Here is a 7,568-nt window from a genome sequence, read left to right as displayed (position 1 = left end):
AATGAGATTTACCTAAAAGTCTTGACTTTATAAACTTAAAGTTTTATGGAGTCTTAGATGATAAAATGATTTAAAAATGTCGAATCTTAGTTAAGTGAACTTACTTTAAAATGGTAAGATTTACTTAAAAAGTATTGATTTAAAAATATAAATTTTGTTTAAATTGACTTACTTTAAAAATGATAAGTCTAGCTTAATGATCTTATTTTAAAAGGTTAGTTTTAGTAAAAATGTTTTACTTACAAAAAGTAAGATTTATGAACTATCGAAAAAATGTATTGAAGTGAGAATACATGTCTAGAAACGTTCTGTCTAAGGAAAGACTTGGTATTTAAGGGTGTCTTTATGACCCACCTCTCTTTCCTGGGAACTAGCCTAATGTATATCCACGAATTACGACATAATCCTGGTATAAGTTTTATTGAAAATCTCACTTTAAAAAGTGTTATTTGATTGTAAGACTTTCAATGATAAATAATGATTGTAGGATATCCAACCTTGAATCGGATGGACGAAAGCAATTAAATTCGTTTTAAATCGCAAGTTTTATCTTCGCGTAAAAAGTTATCTCGTAAGTATAATTATTATCGCCAGTTAACTAATTAATGTTATTTTGGTGTAATGAAGAGTTCGAGAGGAGATCAGATCAAGTAAGCTCACCTGCAAACAGAGAACCTAGCGACTCGACACACTCAGGTGAGGGAGAATACATATTGACATACTGGTGTCCGAATATGACACCCGAATCTCCTAAACTGTCTCAAAAGTTTGGAGTTATATTTGTGTATTAAAAAAACCCGTACTTAATCAATTATTTTGCGTGCCTGAATTTTGTACGGATATTTTCTTAAGTTGTATGTTTAGGATAGCTAAAACTATCAAGTATTATGGTAGTTATCCATGAAGGAAAAGGTTATGTAATGGTTGTCAATCTATTAGACACCTGATTTCCCACTATATAATAACAAAAAAAAAGGAGATGATATAGGAGGTTCCAAAAACTATGGCCAAGAAAACTCAACCGGTATAAAAGATATCAAATTCTGAGAAGGAGAATGACTTGTTCATTAACCTGGAAATCGATAAGGAGGGGGTGGCATACATAAGAGTGGATGACACTTTTGCTGAAATCTCGTCAAACAAAGTGGAGGACATGAGAATTGTGGGTAGACCATGGGTAGAGGAGGAACCAGAGGAAGAAATGAATGAAGAGGTATTATTCACAACAGTTCTATCTAAATCTTAAAAAAAGAGGATGAAAAAGAAAGGTGCTCTTGAAAGGGTTCATTTTACCCGTAGGGGTGGTTATCTCAATATTGCCCAATAACAGTCCTCTATTGAAATTGTAGAGGTCTTGGAAACGTTAAAACAAGGTTGGTGTTGTAGACTATGTGTTTATCTAATAAACCTGACTTGGTGTTCATTTCTGAACCGAAGATCCCTATTGAGGATATCAATTCTATGTTTTGGTCTAAGATGAATCTAAAAGTTGTTTGTGGGTAACAATAGAGGCCCTATGCAGCCTAACATTTAGGGTTTGTGTAACATGAATCTAAATCCTACTGTTTTAGTTGCCTCTAATCAACACATATTTATCTCTTTACAAATTGAAAATCAATATATTTATATTTGTATTGTGTATGCACACACTTATTATATCCATAGAAGAATGCTTTGGTCTAAGATTCATGTTCTTATGATGACTAATGTTGGCCCATGATGTTGTATTGGTAATTTTAATGTGGTTAGAGGTGCTATTGAGTGTAGAGGTGCTAGACTCCCTAACAGAACTCCATTTGAGGAATTCCTTTCATTCTCTGAAGATGCCAACTTAGTTCATTTAGTTACTAGGGGTGATGAGTTCACTTGGTCCAACTAAAGAAGGTGTTAAACTCTCACTGAAAAAGGCTTGATAAAAGCATGTACAATGATGTCTGGTTCTCAATTTGGGAACAAGTTTCTTGTTACACGCTACCCAAAATCTCTCTATCCATCATCATCTTTTCTTTGCTCCTTATCCTCAAATGTTTGAAGAATGTCTCCTTTCAGGTTCTGTAAGATGTGGTTGCACCATATAGACTGCAAAAAGGTGATTTTTGAGTCTTGGAAGAAAGATACTTATGGTTATCCAAGGTTTATCTTGTCTCAAAAGCTTAAAAGGCTTAAGTATGTTTTAAAAGCTTGGAATGTCCATGTTTTTGGAAACATTGACCAAAGAGTGCAATCTACCTTGGCTGCTTTGGAATCTATTCACACTAGTATCAATGATTATGGTCTTGACCATAAGTTGTTAGATCAAGAGATCACTGCTCAAAGTAATTTGTTGCAAACTCTTGTGATTGAAGATGATTTTTGAAAAGAAAAATCTAGGCTTAATTGACAGATAGGTGGTGACAGAAATGCTAGCTTCTTCCACAAAGTAACAAAGATAAGACAAGTTATCAAAGCCATGTCTTTCCTAAAGGATGGGAAAACATCTTTACATTGCCAATCATGCTCTCATATATTACAAGGACTTGTTTGCTTCTCCAAACAACTCATCTCCTTACTATCAAATTCAGGATGTCATTCCTAAGCTTGTGAATGAAGAGGAGAATCTGATGCTTACTAAAATCCTTGGTCCTGATGGATTTGGTAGTATCAACATTTTTGGGATATTGTGGGACATGATGTCTACAATTCTATGAACCAAATTTTCTCTTAAGGTTGGTTGTTGCAAAATCTCAACTCAAACATTGTGGTTCTAATTCCAAAATATGTTAGTGTTGATAGAATTGAGGAATTTAGACCTATTGTTCTTGCAAATTTTCAATTCAAAATAATAGCTAAGGTCTTAGCTAATAAAATGGCTTTAGTTGCTGCTAAAATTCTTACACCTCAGCATAGAGGTTTCATCAAAGATAGATACATTAATGATTGCATATGCATAGCTTCTAAAGCAATTAAGTTGCTTGATCACAAAACATTTGGTGGTAATCTGGCAGTCAAACTGGATATTAGGAAAGCATTTGACATAAAGGATTGGAGTTTCCCACTTGATACCCTCAAGGCTTTTGGATTTCATGAAAACTTCATCAAGTGGATTAAAGCAATTCTATACTTAGACAAACTTTCAATCAATATAAATGGCCAAAATGTTGGTTTTTTCAATTGCTTGAGGGTTGTGAGACAAGGGGATCCTCTATCTCCTCTTCTTTTCTGTTTAGCAGAAGATGTCTTGAGTAGTGGTATTTCAAAATTGGTTACTGAGAATAAGATTAGTCCTATTTCAGGTCCTAAAAGATTGCAAACTCCTACCTTGTGCTATATGTTGATGATATCTTAATTTTTTGCAAAGGCATCAAGGGGGACTTGCATGCACTAAAGCATCTAATATCTGATTATGCTCAAGCCTCTGGAATCACATCAATCCTAGTAAATGTAAGTTCTACACTTTTCAAGCTACAACTAGGAAAATTGCTAACTTATCCTCCTATTTGGGTTTCAATACTGGTGGTCTTCCTTTCATCTACTTGGGGGTTCTTCTTTTTAAAGGGAAACCTAGAAGATTGCATCTTCAACCCATTGCTAACAGAATCATCAACGGACTTGCAAAGTGGAAATAACATTCTCTCTCAATTATGAATAGAGTGGAGCTGGTAAAATCAATTATCCAAATCATGTTACTTTATACTTTCCACATTTATGCATGGCCTGCTCAATTGCTCAAGCATTTGGACTCTTGCATCAACAATTTTATTTGTTCTGGTGATATTAATACTATAAGGTTGGTCATTGTGGCCTGGTCTCAAGTGTGCACACGTACTAAGAGTGGTGGTCTGAGATTAAGATCAATAAAGAAGTTGAACCATGATGCACTTCTAAAATTGGCTTGGGAGATGTTGAGTTCTGATCAAGATTAGGTTGTTTTCTATTGAAAGAGATTTGGTAATAATTTTGTTCCAACCACAAGACATTTCAAATCTTCTATCTGGCATGGAATTCGAATTAATTGGCAAATTGCAAAAATGAACTCCATTTAGCTTATTGAAGAGGGCCATAACATCAACATGATTCTAAATGGAAATTCCAAACTTATGGTTGACTCAATCCATGATTCTAAATGGATAATTTTGAAACTAATGATTGATAGGTTCCCTCAGGTTTCATTACAAATCTTCAAGACTATACTATCAGCTAAAAAAGACAAAGTGTGTTGGCAGTGTACCAATGACGGAGTACTTTCTGTAAAGGCTGCTTTCAATTGCATGAATCCTACAATTAATAATATGAGTTTGTGCAATAGCATCTGGTATGCTTCTATTCCTCCTTCAAAATCCTTCATCACTTCGATATTGATTAATAGGAAAGTTCCAACCAATGATAATCTTAAAAAAAAAAAGGTTGTAACTTGGCTTCCATTTGCAGCCTCTGCAAGAAATCCATAGAGAGTTCTAATCACTTGTTCCTGCTTTGCCCTTTTGTTGCTTCTCTTTGGGACTGAATCAGTTCCATTTTCTCAATCCACTTGGATACCTCATCTATCTCAAATATCATGTTGGCTTGTAAAAGGAATTGTTGTCCTCAGGTGAAGTATCTTCTAGCTGCTAGTATCATTCATGTAGTGAGAATAATCTAGTATTATAGAAACCACATGAGATTTGAGAACAAGAGGCTCAGCTTGTTCCAAGCTATCACAGAGATAAAATTGACAATATCTTTATCTAGAAACACGTCTAAAGCTTGTGCTACTCCATCACTTCAGGAATTCAACATTCTAAAATTTCTAAAGGTCTCTATAAACTACAACAAAACACCAAAATTATAGAGGTGAATTGGTTCCCTCCTGATGTGGGAAGGGTGAAAACTAATTTGGCTGGGGCTACTTAAGGGAATCCAGAGCTTGCTGGTGGTGGTGCTCTATTCATGGATCACAAGGGTGGTTTTTTGGCTTGCTTTATAGACTATTTTTAAATTCAAAATGTTCTTTTCATTGAGTTTAATGTTGTTATCATGACCATTGAGTTTTCTCACAAAAATGGTTGGAAATCAGTCTGGTTAGAGTGTGATTCATCTCTAGTGTAGACATCTTTAAAGAAAAAGTCAATGCTCCTTGGAAGTTGTTGACCAAATGGTCATGGTGCAAAAGGCTAATAGCTTCAATGGATTTATTAATATCTCGTATGTTCAGGGAAAAAATATTTGTGTTGATAAGCTTGCTAACTTTAGAATCTCTTCTAAGACTTTCTCTTATTGGAATGCAATTCTAAGTTTCATTGTTCAAGATTTTACTATGAATATAGGTTATGACTCACCGCCTATGGATTTGTCTCAATGTAATTCCTTCTTGTGACTTGATTTATCTAATATATTTGTGAGGGTGTAGTTTTACCTTTATTTAAAAAAAAGTCCTGACAATAAATTATTCTTTATAACTCATTAGATGTATTGTAATTTTTTTGATTCTGTCAGATAAATTAAGATTATATTTCAATTAAAAGACATAATTTTTAAATTCACTCATGTAAAAAATAATTAGACATTGGTTCTTTTTGAAATGAAAAACAGAAGTCCACAAACATTAGATCTTTGATTGTATTTCAATTAGGTTGAATATTTTTTTCTATTGGTCTATATATGGAGGGAAACTTTTATACCGATAAGATAGCTACTTTTGGAATATCTTCTAAGATTTTTTCTTGGTGTAATGTAATTCCTAACTTCATCTTTATTGAATTTTCTAGGAATAAGTTTGAACTTCCTAATTATAGATTCATTTTCATGCATTGAACTGTACTCCTTATCTTGTTTCGGTAAATATTTTTGTGGGGTGCTATTACACCTTTTACTTAAAAATCCAATCACTTATCACACCTACACACAAAAAGTGTCATTGTAAATATATAAAAGACAAAAATAAATCAAATAACAAAATAAAAAATTAGATGTGTGTGGTAGACCTATCCATCACAATTGGTAGAAAGTTGTTCAAGATTTTTTTGTCAGCGAAAAAAGGAGTTTTATTAATATGGTATCAGAAGTATATAATTATAAGAAATTATAAAACTAAAATTTAGAAAAACATGATGTGTCTACCATTAATCCAAAGTAGATATTTCACTTTGTTCAAGATTAATTAGTAGTTTCGAGTTCGAGTTCCTATAAATACACTATATTAAATATATTTTGTATGGAGATATTAATGCCCATTGTACTCACCTTAAGTACAAAGGATATAGTATTCATGGATAATACTTTTTTTTTTATGCAAAGGTGACAACGCACCCGAAACTATATTAATAACGCAAGTCCATTACAATCCCCTAAACCTATAATTAGGAAGCAATAACAAATTTCTATGGAAATCATGCAACAAGAATGAAGGGGGGGACTCCCACCAACAATCCGATCTATTCAAAACACCAAAATTTGCAAGCTTATCAGCACAAGCATTCCCTTCCCTAAAGATGTGGGAGACTTGAACTTGCATATCCATCATTAACATTTTACACTTGCTCATTGTGTTACTTAACTTCCAAGGCACGAGTTTATTCCCCTTGAATATGTCCACCACCGCGGTTGAGTCACACTCTAACCAAACAAATAGCCAACGTTTTGAATGAGCTAATTGAATAGCCATAATCGCAGCAAGCACTTCAGCATAGATAGAATCTTGAATGCTGAAAGCACTTCATGGATAATACTTGTGTTTCAAAGCAAAATAAAATACACCATAGATAGATGTGCAAATTACTAAGTAAATATTCAACAGTAGAATTGGTCATTAAAAAATATTAATTAAGGCATGCATTTAATATATAAATATTCAAAACAGCACCTACCCATATAAATTTTCTGTTATTTAATTTCGTGATGAGTGTCTTGACTCCTAATGGTATTCATTAAAGTGACTTAAAATAAATGAATTTAATATATATATATATATATATATATATATATATTAATAGTGTAAGTATTTTTTATATTGTCAATCAATTATCCATCATTCATATGTTAACTATTATTAACTCTCAAATAAAGTAATACAAATTAATGATGAATAATATGTTAATAGAGTAAATTTTTTTACACTACATAGATTAAAACTCATAATAAATAAAACACAAATCTATATAGTTAGATATGATGTGCACAATTCCTCTGGTCACTTGAATCAATTTATTATATAATTGTTTATTGACCAAATGTTTTAAATAGAGTTCCTTGCTATATATAAGTTTGACTAGCTATACTATGCACAGGAATATAAAGGACTTGTAAACAAATAATATTAATAGACTAATAATAAACAAAATTATAAATTTAGAAATCTATGCAAAATATTTTTGAATGTCAAAATCAATTAATGTATCAATTCACAGTTTCAATTCAGAAAATGTTTGTCTAAAAAAATGGACTTCCACATATGATTTATAACTTTAAATGTAAGTAATTTTTATTATTTTTTATAGTCCTTATAATTATTTATTGTTTTTGGTCTACTGATAATAATAATATTGTGCATTATGTCAAAAATTCATAGAAAAAGGTTGACATTATGAAGAGGGCTACAGCTTAGAAACAAGTTA

The sequence above is a fragment of the Lupinus angustifolius genome, chromosome LG08 (genome assembly GCF_001865875.1).
Source record: "Lupinus angustifolius cultivar Tanjil chromosome LG08, LupAngTanjil_v1.0, whole genome shotgun sequence".
Taxonomy (NCBI): domain Eukaryota; kingdom Viridiplantae; phylum Streptophyta; class Magnoliopsida; order Fabales; family Fabaceae; genus Lupinus; species Lupinus angustifolius.
Note: the sequence above shows the minus strand (reverse complement) of the source record.